Consider the following 13,462-nt stretch of genomic DNA (forward strand, 5'->3'; position numbering starts at 1 on the left):
TTAAAGCTACCTACTAGGTCTCCAAGCATGCTAAGGGACAGAATGATGTCCATGTAACTCCATTACTTGGACAACATTAAAAAATAAAATTCTGAAAATGTGGGGTTTCCATGATGATATGATGTTATTACATCTATAATAAGAAGTAACTGTTTAAGCGTTAAAAGATACCTGTAGAAAAAGATGCAGAAGGATATTGTTCCAAATAAATGTGGACATTTTGGTTTTCTTCCTCTTTTGAGTCTACTGCCCAAAGCATTCTGTATTAGAGTTGGTTACAAAACAAGGTGTTTTTGTTTTAGCAGTGATTTTTTTTCAACTTTTTTTTTTTTTACCATGGTGAGAAATTTGTTTTTCTAAAATATTTTGTTGGCTTGCCCCCAAATGTACAACCAAAAGCAACATTATATATAAGATATAGTATATCATAAATATATTGTTTATATAAAATAAAAAGTATATATAAACTATATATAATATATTAAATATTTTATATTATATAATACTTAATATTAAATAGTTTACATGTGTTATGTATTGTATGTATGTTTCTTTCAGGGAGGGGAGGGTGGTGTGGTAGAGGGGCACGCCAGTAGGCTGTGCTCTACCATTACTCTAGCAGCCTCAGATGAAGCAGAGATACTCCAAATGAAGCTATTACCCAGTTCTCTTGAATATAATTTGGTCATCAAGATATTTGAATTGGAAAGATTCTGGAAGAAATAAATGTCTACTATGAAGGAGCTATTGGGCATTTCTACTGCTATTGAACTCACAAAATTTAAATTTTGTTTAATTTAACAATAGTTAAACAGTTTAATAGTTAACAGTCTAGTTCTTTAAGAATACTATCTCTCTACAGAATACTATCTAACTACTGTGAGACCCTGGCTTTCAATTTTTTTATATTATTTGAAACACACCAATTATCTTCATTGAAAAGAAATTTATATTTCCTCAATGAACTTATATCAAATATGAAGAATCATTTATGCTTTTTTATCTCGTATTAATTTCCTGGTTAATTTTGTGATGTTGCTTGCCACGTCTTTGATAAAATTCTATAAAATAAGAATAAACATATTTTTGTTAAAGGTGCTTTGAAATTATTAGATAAATAAGAGATTTGGATTGAACACTTTAGAGAGTTGGTAAATCAACAACATTTCTGAGAAACAAAAGCTATTTATGTTTTTCTTTGAATGTAATATTTAAGTTCATATCTCAATGCAAGCAAATAATTTTAAGGCTAAAATAGTAGCTTACAGGCCAGTTAATTCACCATCTTCACTTCCTTGTAGAAATAGATATTTGAGGTAAGATTGTGGGCTAATATTTATTACTAGACAAAAGTTTCTTTATAACTTTATCAAAATTCAGAGGGTAATAGTTGGATTTGACTTGAGGAGAACTCCCGAGTTTCAGCTCTGCTTCCCAGCTCTTCAAGGTTACAGTCTAGTCTGTTTTGACAGATGGCTCCTTTATGTCCAGGGCCTCTGAGCGGACATGTGCAAACCCAGAATGCACTAGAAAAGGTCAAATGTTCATTGTGATATAACCCTCAATCGTTATCTTTTTGGATGACAAGGATATATTCTATTTATCTATCGATCTTCTGGCACCTAACACAATGTTTAGCACATAGAAGGCACTTCATAATTTTTGACAAGTGAATAAATGAGTGAAAGAATGCTGAATGAATGAACACTGTTTACTTAGAGGTTACTAGAGCCATTTACAAATCATAGGGGAAATACTCAGGATGCAGATAATAAAGAAAAAAAAAGACTCAATGCCAGTGAGCCACAGAAATTAAAGTCAAGAGAGAAAATTGGAAATCATGAGATGTATTTATGTGGGAAATTTTAATTTCTGTGCAGGTAGCTCAGATCTACTTCTCTGGCTTTTCTCTTTTGGGACTGGCCTCACCGGAGCACCAGTCAAATGTCTAAGTTGGGAACTGGGTTCTTTATTGTTAGGCATAGACTGGTAAAAGCATTTTCTACCAGAAGTATTAGTTGAAATCTGGGTCCAAGGGGCCAGCCTAGGAAAAGAGAAAAGGTGAGGTTTAGCTACCAGATGCAAACACCAGGAAATAAGAGGCCAAAATTGGGAATCCAGGTCAAGAACACAAAACTAAGATTTTAAGGTCTGTTAGACACAGGGATCACAGTAAAGCAGACTGTTAACAAGCAAGGAGGAGGAAAAGGGAAAGAGTCCTGAACAGTTGCATCAAATTTCAACCTATTATGTTGTCTCAATTTTCTGAACTCACTGATGAGGTATGTGGAAAGATCAAGCAGAGCTGACAAATGTTTTCAGACTTCCTACTCCACTGATGAGCAACCTCGAATTTCCAATTGCATGCTGGACTTTCTCGCCTGAGTGTTTCTTTGGCATTGCATATTTAACATATCTAAAATGAAAACTAACTTCCCTTGTATTTATTGTCAGAAAAAATAGTCCAAGATTGGAAATGGGTGAAAAAGATTACAGGGTGTCTATCCTTTCAGTGGAGCGCTGGGCATTTCTGAAAGCTTAGGAGTTAAGTTGCTAGAAAACTGATAGCCATGCAAATGATTCCTCTTTTGTGCCATTGAGACAGATTTGATTTCTGCTGTATGGAAAAGGTGACCCAAATCACTGTATTGCCTTTTACGTGATATGAATCAGCTTGGCATGTATTGAGAAATTATTTCAGGATTCCTGATTTTGTGTGTGTGTGTGTGTGTGTGTGTGTGTGTGTGTGTGTGTGTGTGTGTGTGTGTTTTACTGGTTTCTTTGTTAATTAATAAATTGAATAAAATCTTTAACATATTCAATATATATTTGCAGGAGAGTCATGCTTTTAACTTTTTGAAAATTATATTAACATCGTTATTTACTATTAATGTTTCCACCATCCTAAACACTTGGTACCATTGAACTTTCTACTTCTCTGGAACACCATTATACAATCAGTTTCCAAGTTAAATGCACTTTACTTCAACCCCTTTTTCACTGTTAATGAGTCAGTTTGGGTCCCCGTTATTTTGCACTAAGGCTGATCCAATGATCCAATACTCTCCAAACTGATCTTCCAAATTTGTCTCCCACACCATTAAACTCCAAACTAAAAAGCCAAATCTTTCCATTTAAACCTAGGTCATTGGGATTTTTTTGGCTCTAAAACCTCATTTGACTTATTATTAACTAACAAATCCAGTCCCCAAATGCCAGCTTCTTAATAGAGATCCAAGTTATCTTCCTAGGCCTATATCACTTGGATTAGTGAGCTAGAGGTACCATAACAAACCAACACAGATGGAGTGTCTTAAACAACAGAAATTTATTTCCTTATGATCTGGAGGCTAGAAGTCTATGACCAAACTGCTGGAAGGATTGATTTCTTCCAAGGGCCTCTCTCCTTGGCCCATAGATGGTCATCTCTGTCATTGTCTCCATAGGTTCCTCCCTCTGTCTGTGTTCTATTCTCCCTTTCTCATAAGGACACCAGTGAAATTAGGTTAGGACCCACCCATATGATCTAATTTTGTTTTAATTATCTCTTTAAAGGCCCTATTTCTAAATACAGTCATGTTCTAAAATATTGGGATTAGGACTTTAAAATGTGAATTTTGGAGGACAAAATTTAGCCCATAATACTCCTAGAGAAAGAAAATAAAAATAATTGTTTGTTGAATGCATACCATGAGTCAAGCACTGCATTTTATACTTTCGCATAAGTTAAAAAATGATTGATTCATTTTTCCTGAATATATCCCAATTCAGATTTTACTTGTAATATATTACCTCAGCTGATTCCTTCCTTGTTAAGAATCCTGGTGTCTTCCTCTCAGAGGACACATTTCTCCTTTTTACACTACTTTCACATTCTACCTGGTTTTATGATTATTTTGTACTTTATTTTTTCCAACAATGCATTATAATTCCTTGAAGTCAAGGCCATTAATGACTCTTAGAACTCCTGTGAAGTATATGACCTGTTGTTGAGAATATAAATATTTGTCAAATAAAGAATTCAAAGGAAGAACGGAAAAGTTTATAAAAGAAAGAAGGGAGTATGACCAAGGTTTTTTGGCAAGGGGTGGATGAGGCAAGGGAAAAAATCATGAGAGATGTTAGAGAAGAACCAAAATTATAAGGCTATTAAGTCAGAGGCTAGTAATATATCACATTTGGAACCTAGAGGTTGTAAGAACCTAAGACTTTTTATCTTTTAATTGATGATTTTCTTAGTAAATTATATTCCATTTCATAGCTTCACACCATAAAGATAACTGTTTTAATTCTGACATCAAATTATTTTAGTATTAGTCCTCATTTCCATTCTATCACCTTGTTTTGAAGATCTGCTTTCAGTTAGATCATTTGTCTTTCACAACCAGCTGGGGTGTGGCTTAAGAGGACAACTTAAATATGTTCTGCAATTTGCTGATTTGGTCTGGTTTTTGCAGCATGAAAAGATTTGAAGGCCCCAGCTAATGTATATTACACATGCCACACTCCCTCAACTATGTCTCAGATTTGTGAGGGTGTGATCCATAACTCCATCTACTGTTGATACAGGAGTGCTGGGAAGGGAAGAGTGTGGACCCTTTAAATAATATGGAAGGTGGCAAGGGAAGTGCTGGGGACAGGAGGATGTGGTCCCAGGTTAGGGCTCCAACCCCATGGGCCTAGGTGAAGACAGGCACTTCTGCCTTCAAACCCAAATGTTGCATTTTCCCAGACCACCCTGGCCCACCGAGCCCCCATCCTGTGACTATAAAAACCCAAGACCCTAGCAAGGCAGACAGAAGCTGCTGGACTGAGAGAGGAACACATTTGCAGAATAAGACAAGCGGCTGGACATTGAGAGGATGTTGAAGGGAGCTCATGGGCAGAAGAGCACACTGACCGACCAACGCAGGCACTCTGCCAGGCCACCAAGGTGCTGGAAGAGGCAGAGTTTGGCCAGGAGAGCCAGGGCTGCTGAGTGGCCCATCTCTGGGTGAAGACCATCTACCTTCTGGCTCCCCATCAGGCTGAGAGCTATTTCCACTCAATAAAACTTTGCACGCATTCTCCAAGCCCATGTGTGATCCAATTCTTCTGGTAAAGCAAGGCAAGAAACTCCGGGATATAGAAATCCCTCTGTCCTTGTGATAAGGAAGAGGGTCTAATTGAGCTGGTTAACACAAGCTGCCTATAGATGGCAAACTAAAAAAGCACCCTGTAACACACGCCCACTGGGGCTTCAGCTGCAAACATTCACTCCTAGACACTGCTGTGGGGTGGAAGCCCCATGACCTGCCCACCTGTATGCTCCCTTAGAGGTTTGAGCAGCCCGGCACTGAAGAAGCGAGCCACTCCCCCATCTCACGCCCTGCCAGGGGGACAAGGGAACCTTTCCCATTTCACTGTCACCAGACTGTGATATTTATTGCTGTGAAAATTCCCAAGACAAATTTGTTTCTGTGGCACATTTACCATTGTAACATGGAGCTATAGATGTGATGGTTTCAGACATATCAGCCTTAGCACTTTATTATTTTTTTCAAGTCTTAGGCTGCTGTGAAATTTTTAGAAGTTTCTGTTTCCCTGGATTATTTTTGAAAACATCAAATCATTCCTTTAATAGAGTATATTATTATTCAGATCTTTTCTGAAGGAAAGTTTCATCTGATATCTAAATTTAACGGTATGCTGTTATCTCAAAATTTCAGTCACCATCCACTTAACATGTACTTTTTTCATTATTGAAGCATTCCAGATGCTTCCTTTTTGAAAAAGAAAAAGGACTAAATTTAACAGTATGTACAGAGACTACTGTGTGTGTGTGTGTGTGTTTGGGGGAGTATAAATATGAGCTCCCATTAAAGTAAGATATTCTAAATAGAGAATTGTAAGTTGTTTTTATGCTTCCATTTGTGTGGCTCTGTGCTGTGTCTGAGGAACACAGGAATGAAGAAGACATTGTGTTGGCTCACAGGACATCTGTAGTCACCCGAGGAAAGATACAAATAACCAGGTATGAGTTAACTAGTGGTTTCCAACAAGGAATGACTGTACCCTCAGGAGACATTTGCCAGTTGAGATGGAGATTTACAGCAGGAAGTTGGCTATATAAAGATTTAGCAGAGCACTGGGCTAAAGATATATAGACATGGTAGTAATAACACAATAGTTCTCGAAATCAAAAGACTGATAAGATTAAACAGCAAGAGTGTGGGGGTGATTAGGACACTGGATGAGGGACACCTGCAATCAAAAGGATGGACACAGAGGAATACCAAAGATAATCGAATAAAATAATAATATAGTAATATTGAACATTTTGTAGAACCCATACTATTTTTAAAAAGCTGTCCTAAGCACTTATATGAATGCTCATAATTAGCCTATTATTGTCAGCTTTTCTGTATAATGATTGAAGCAGGAATCAACAGTGTCAAATGCAACAGAGACATCAATACAATGAGTAATAAAAGTGTCCATAAATCTGGCAATTAGGAGGTCATTGGAAGCCAGAGCTCAGTGGGTAGAAAAGTAAAATGTTGATGGGCAAGTAGAGAAGTTTAAGCCAAAAAAGTTTGGATTAAAAGGAAAGGAAAGGAAAATAAATGACAATGTTATAATGGGAACAAACTAAAGAGAGGTCATGTTTTTCGTGGTAGAAGAGATGGAAGAATGTAAGAGGAGCAGCCATCGTTTATAGACCTCGAGGAAAGTGAAGAGGATGCCTTATCAACTCTGAGAGGACTGGGAAATTTGACAAACCAGGACAGGCTAAGAGACATGAGAAGTCATGCTTGGGCCCCAGCTGAAATTGGACACCACTTTCTCTGTCCCTCAGTCCAACAACTCCTTTTTGAAATCTCTCTCCTAATAAGTTGTACTTATCTGAACTGTGCTTTCATGAGGACCTTTGCCTGTCTCATCTTCCTCACTTATCAGGACAACATTCTACAAAACAAAATCACAGGAATAATAGTACCATTATCTGCCTTCTTTACTCCTAAAATCCAGGGAGTTCACTGGCCAATGAAAAACTACACACTGTTGGACACACACAGGCTGTCCTGAGACATGAGGGTTCCCCAAATGAGTGTTACAGAATTTGGTTACTCTTTGTGGTTGTCTTAGCATAGCATGTTAATGCATATCAAACACTTTTTTCCATTAATGCAATGCTTATATGGAATAATATTTTTCCTTCGCTGAATACTTTCCTGCTTCTGTATCTTAGTCTGATAAAAATATGTTTTCTATATGATGTGTAGTCTCTATCATTTATTCAACTACAAATATCGAATATCTACTATATACTAGTTGCTGGTTTGTCAGATGCACACACGCTGTAGCACTAGAAGAGCTCACAGTCTATAGGTAAAACAGATAGGATAATAGCTATTTAAAATGGAAAAGTATAAGTGATTTAATATATATAGTAAATGATTGTGTAAGCCAATGCAGTAAGTAACCATACCCTCCCTCCCGCATACAATAAATTTTCTTCTCAAATACTGAATCACTTTCATTTTTCCAAATGGATTGTCAAGAATAGAAACACCTCATTCTCTTTGCTTGATGGATTTTTTTTCCTCTTTTTCTCTTTTCTCTTTGGTTCTCACCCTGCCAATTCTCTGCAGGTGCTCCTTTTATATTCTGAAATCCCAGTTAAGGGACTTTCTCACTGATTATAATGACATAGGTCTGTTTTCACAGCTGTAATTTTAAAGTTTCTTAATAATGCTATGTTTTAAACATTATTCTGAAATGCTAGAAGGTTTCAGGGTGCTCAAAAAGTAAACAGGCTCATATAAAAAGAAGGGAACAGTTATAATAAAAAATTCAACAATTTGTATCAGATCATTGGCACTTCATTTAAAATCTCAAGCTCTTGAGACAACAAAATTTTCCCCCAAGGGGAACTAATTCACTAGACATGTGTATACATTAGAACCAGATGAAGGTGATGCACTGAAATTGGAAAGACAATTCCTGGGCTTATTAGAAGCCGGAGACCAAGTATTTGTATGTCTAGTGACTTCTTTGGCCTTGGCAAGAATCATTTTCCCAGGAGAGCAGATTTTGGGAATTTGCATTTATGTTCATGATCACCTTTGACATCTGAAACTCTGAGGACTTGACATCGAGTATTACTATTATTATAAACAGAGCTCCCAAGCTGTTAAGCTCAAATTGCTACTTTGGTGTTAACAAGAATGGGTGCCACATGGTAAGCATATGCTGTTTGTGAAAGTAAATGATGCTTTAAGAGTGTTTTACTCTCAAAAGGAAGTCTACTAGGCAGATAGCTTGTATTGAAACTCTGTATATGTTCTCATTTGACCACCATAAACAATGTTTAAAGAGTCAAGGTTGTTACTTGAGAATAAATCAGGGAGCTCTGGAACATTTGGGTGGATATATTCACTATAAAGTGTAACAGACATTTCCCCCTATGTTTATCCTTTTAAAATGTATCTATTTCTCTTCAGGGCTTGATAGATCTTTCAGATTGTATCTTAATAGAGCTTCCTCAGCACAGAAGTGATTTATTTCTTTCAGTGGAGGATTTACTTGAATCTACTATTTAGAAATGTAGCATAACTGGGTGTAGAATTTCTTTACCTTGGATAGATTAAAAAAAACTCCCAAGACTGATTAGACAGTTTAAATGTTGAATAATGCTATTTCCCTATGTGTTTTCTTTGTGAGTTAAACTGATGAAGATTTAATCTTCCGTTACAGTTTCTTTTGTCTATAAAACTAAAGATCCATTTTTATAAAAGATTTTTTTTTACTTTGTTTTAGAAAGAGATTTGATACCTGAATGGCAGTGGTAATGAAATTCTCTATGGGTTAGGCTTCGAGGAAAAAATATTAACATGAAATTAATGAAGTATTAACAAATAAATTGAGTTCATAACGGTAACCATTTCCCTATGTTTATGTGATAACATATAACTTACGTATACGTAATTTTGAGCTTTGCATCTGATCACTCTTAGCCATCAAATCATTTCTAAAAATAAGGCAATTGGGGAAACCTATAATAAATAACTTTGCAGAATGAGATGATGAACTTTTCAGCTACCATAAGCCTTTTCTCCCCTTTAAGTAATGTATGTTATAAGGACTGAAATTCTAATGTATGATAACCTGAAATTTGAGTTTAGAAATGAACACAATTGAAACATAATAAGGCATTTTTCATCCCTTTTAATATTTTATATATTCTCATTCTTCATGAGAAATGGCTGCAGCATACAAGCTGCCAGGTTAATCTTCCTTAAATTTGGCAATCAACAAGTAACTTTGTGCACAAACTGATGGAGGACCATGCAAGGCAAGCAAAGGAGTTTAGATTTGATGCAGTAATAGAGGGAGAGCTGTCGACAGAGCAAGAGAATAATAAGATGCAAATGCCTTTAAGGACAATTAGTCTGGAAACCAAGAATAAAATGGGCATGGCAGAATGAAAACATAGAGACAAAGAGACAGTTTTGCATCATGTGAAGAATCTGGCATCAACTCAGGAGTTTCCTTTTTTACCTGGCATGGTTCAAAGCAAATTACAGTGAAGAAAAGGCCATTGGGTTCACAACAAGGAGACTCTTGATAACTCAAAGAATGTATTTTTAAAAGTATGGAAATAGCTGTCAACCTGAGGGGACTTTGAAAAGGAAGTTACTGGAGATATAAATAGATGTAATGGGTGTAAGGAATAAAGCCTGAGGCAGGAAACAGAAAAATAATTTTTAAAAAGTTGCCAGAGGAAGAAGCAACATTATTTCTAGTTTTAAGAAAACACATGAGCAATTCACTAGAAGAATAATACAAAATGAAGATGATTATGTTTCAGTAATTAAATTAATGACTTTAGGGAAAAATTCAAATTGCTGAGTAGAGATCCTAAAAAGTCCATTCCCCAACCAGATAACTTCTAAGCCTAGATAATTCACTATTAAATATTTAGGCATATCTTATATTTTGGGATTCAGCAAATGGTTCGATTTCCTATGATAAATTTTGTAAATGTGTTTACTTTCCCAAGTGACAGATGTTTCACAAGGGCCATAAGAGAGGTAAATGGGGAGATGCTTTGGTTTCCCTTTTTAAAGGCAGGAAGCAGCCAGTTCTTGGTTTGCATAAAGAAACTGGAAGAAAAGCACAGAGATAAAATAGAAATGTTCATTAATATTTTCATGAGTCAAGTTTTATAGCCACAGCTGTCTCCAGCAGGAATGGAATTTACAGTATCAATGGCTGTTAGAAAGAGATGGGCTGGAGGAAGAAGATTGGAAGGATGGGCACTTAGCGTGTATGCAGAAGTGAACTAATCTGCCTACATAGCAGGAGCTGAATTTTAAGCCAAAATTTTCTCTGCAATTATAAAATGCTTTAGATGTTTAGTTTCAGAGACATACAGGTTGACCAGCAGTTTAAACAGATGTAAGCTACTGGATAATGATCTCAATCCAACTACTTCCCTTTGCCCAAATAGAATTCTTCAACCATCAGCAGCAATTAGTTGACTTTTAGCTTTTGGGCACCAGACAAATGGATTGTGACCAACAGTGGCTATCACGTGGGAAATGAGGCTGCAGGAGAAAGGTGAAAGGAACTTCTCACTTCCCACGCTTCCAAAAAGCAAGTGTCTTCTCCTATCTTTAGCCTGCTATACTAATGCTATATGTGTGTGTTTATATGTGTATGTTCTAAGTCACATTTCTCTTGTTTACTTGCTCCTTTTTACTGAAGATCATTTAAATTTGGATCTATCATATGCCAATTCTAGTTCATTATGTTTATGAAAGATCCTGGTCTTAGTTAATGAAAGATTAAGAACAGTGTCTATTTTTTCCTTTTATTACGGATTTTTACTCTTACTGAAATGTTCTGTTTTAAAAGTCAAAATAAAATTTAGCTTATAAACAGTTTAGAAAGTTTATTTTTCTAGTCTTTTCTAGTTATGGAAAATATAATATTTGAAAGACAAATATCTATAACCAATCAAATTGATGTTTAAACACAAAAGATACATTTGCCAAGTTGCTTCTTCTCCCTGATGCTACTTTAGGGACATATAAAACAAGAAATGGAAATTAATTTTTATCATGTGCATGTCAGTTTCCCTTTCTCTGAAATTCACCGATTTCTTTCAAATTTGAACACTCCAGCTTTTATCTCTTCTGGTCTTCAGTGCTAGGCTCCCCCAAGTTTTCTCCAGTCCTATTGTTGTGACAGTATCACAATTTATTTTCTTCGTTTTAAAGATTTGTTTTTGTTGTTATTGTTCCTGTTTTTTGTGAAAGGAAAATAAATCTTGGGGCCCCCAAATCACTAAGCTAACGGGAAAATCAAGCTGGGAACTGCTTAGGGTAAACCTGCCTCCTGATCTATTCAAAGCCACACCTCTGGTAACTGAAATAAATGCTTATCTAATTGCCTCTTTGGAGAGGTTAATCAGAAACCCAAAAGAATGCAACTATTTGTCTCTTACCTACCTATGACCTGGAAGCCCCCTCCCCACTTTGAGTTGTTCCTCCTTGGCTTCGAGTTGTCCCACCTTTCTGGACCAAACCAATGTTCAGCTTACATATGCTGATTAATGTCTCATGTCTCCCTAAAATGTATAAAACCAAACTGTGCTCTGATCACCATGGACATATGTCATCAGGATCTCCCGACACTGAGTCATGGGCGCACATCCTCAACCTTGGCAAAATAAATTTTCTAAATTACCTGAGACTTGTCTCAGATCCTCAGGGTTCACACTGCCCTGTACTTTATGGAAAGCAAGCCAGCAAATCCCTTAATAGTTGATCATAACCTTGCCTTGCAATATCACGACATCATTAGGTGTCTTCGACTGAGACAGGAACAATTACCCAATGACAACAGGATCAGAGAAATCAGACTGATGCTGATCAGGATAAAGAACATAACAAACAGTTGGGAGAACATGAAAGAATATATACATACACAGCATAAAAAATGTAAGTGCACTTAAAATATTATTACACTAACTATCTAAAGAATTGCTAGGTTTTAGTTCTGCCATTTCTGCTTACCAGTTCGGTGACCATGAGCACATAACAACTTCACTGAGCTACATTTTCCATTTTGAAACATATAGACCTTAAAGCCTGCCAGGATTATGTTAAAGAAAGCATGAGTCCTTATGTAAAGAGTGCTTCGAATATTATTAATTCTTAAAACCTTATTATGCTGGAACTATGAAAGAGAACTAAAGCTGGGTGGAGGAGGGCCATGGGGAATCTGATTTTGTTTTCTTCTTTCCTGTATAGTTTAGGCTTTGCAAAGTAGCACTAGAATTTGGTTTACAATCTAGGTGCTATTTTCTAGGCAGTGTAACAATTTCTGTTTACTGCTTTCACTGGCCAGACCTTGCCTCCCAATCCAGACACCCACCTCTCCTTCACTCTCTAAATAACAGATTAGTTCAGGAAACAAAGTCTTATTTTTCTCTACCTTGGAGGTGGCTATGGTGGTCTTGCCCTTGCTCATCTTCTGAGTTGAATACAGTTACCCTGCCCAACGCATCCTCCTGAAGACCTCATGCTCAACCTGCTTTTGAGCATTGTTCTCTGGGCTAGGAATCATCTGCAGCCTTCTCAGAGTGTCAAGGCAGTGAAACTTGGGTTCAAAAATGTTCTCAAGTTACTGAAAGAATGTTCTTCACATGTAACGGATTGGTTCTGAAGGTGGCATAGTAGGTTTTGCCCCATTTTTCTTTTATGTATGCCATATTTCTGCAGCTAAAGGTGAGAGTATTGAAAAACATTAGCATAAAACTGAGAACTTTAATTTTTATCTTCATGTTTAAACATCTAAAGGATAGCAGTAAAGTAAGTAATTGTTGATTACTATAGAAGACTCTTGTAGATTTCAGTTGCCATTTCTGCACAATAATTTATACCAACTCTTAAACTACAAACTTTGTTTGTTCCTGTACTAATTTATCAGTTAGCAAAATATGTACTTGCTATGACACTACTTATTCACAGAGGCACATGTTCTATTAGGCCCTTTTTTTCTGGGGCCCATTCTGGTGATTTTAAGAAGCCAAGATAGGTGGCTTGAGGATTTTGACTTTGGCATAAACATTATAAGAGCTCATTCATTGTCAGTGCTGTTCTTGAAACTTTATCATTTCTCCCTTTGTGAATATTATTTGATATCTGATTATCTTTGAAAAAACAGTTTTCTTTGGGCCCCTTAGCTCACCAGTGTCCTCTGAAACAACCTGGTTTCCTTGGCATCTCCCCCTCACCCTAATCTCTCTCTACTTGTTGCCTCCTATCCAGCAATCTGCAACTTACTGATTTGGCTTGATTGAGTTGGAAGTGCACCATACCCAGGGCAGGTTTTCCCAGTGGCAGCTGGGAGTATGAATCTAATAGGCCTGGTTTGCTTCTGTGACCCTCTGTCGCCCCTTTCTGGCCAC

General features: G+C 36.7%; 1 protein-coding gene across 1 annotated transcript in view; it reads left to right on the forward strand.

Annotated features, from left to right (window-relative positions):
• Window positions 1–13,462, forward strand: part of LOC112422917 (EGF-like and EMI domain-containing protein 1) — a 584,541-nt gene that overhangs the window by 371,325 nt on the left and 199,754 nt on the right. The gene's annotated exons all lie outside the window — the stretch shown is intronic.

The sequence above is a fragment of the Macaca nemestrina genome, chromosome 2, assembly GCF_043159975.1.
Source record: "Macaca nemestrina isolate mMacNem1 chromosome 2, mMacNem.hap1, whole genome shotgun sequence".
NCBI lineage: Eukaryota > Metazoa > Chordata > Mammalia > Primates > Cercopithecidae > Macaca > Macaca nemestrina.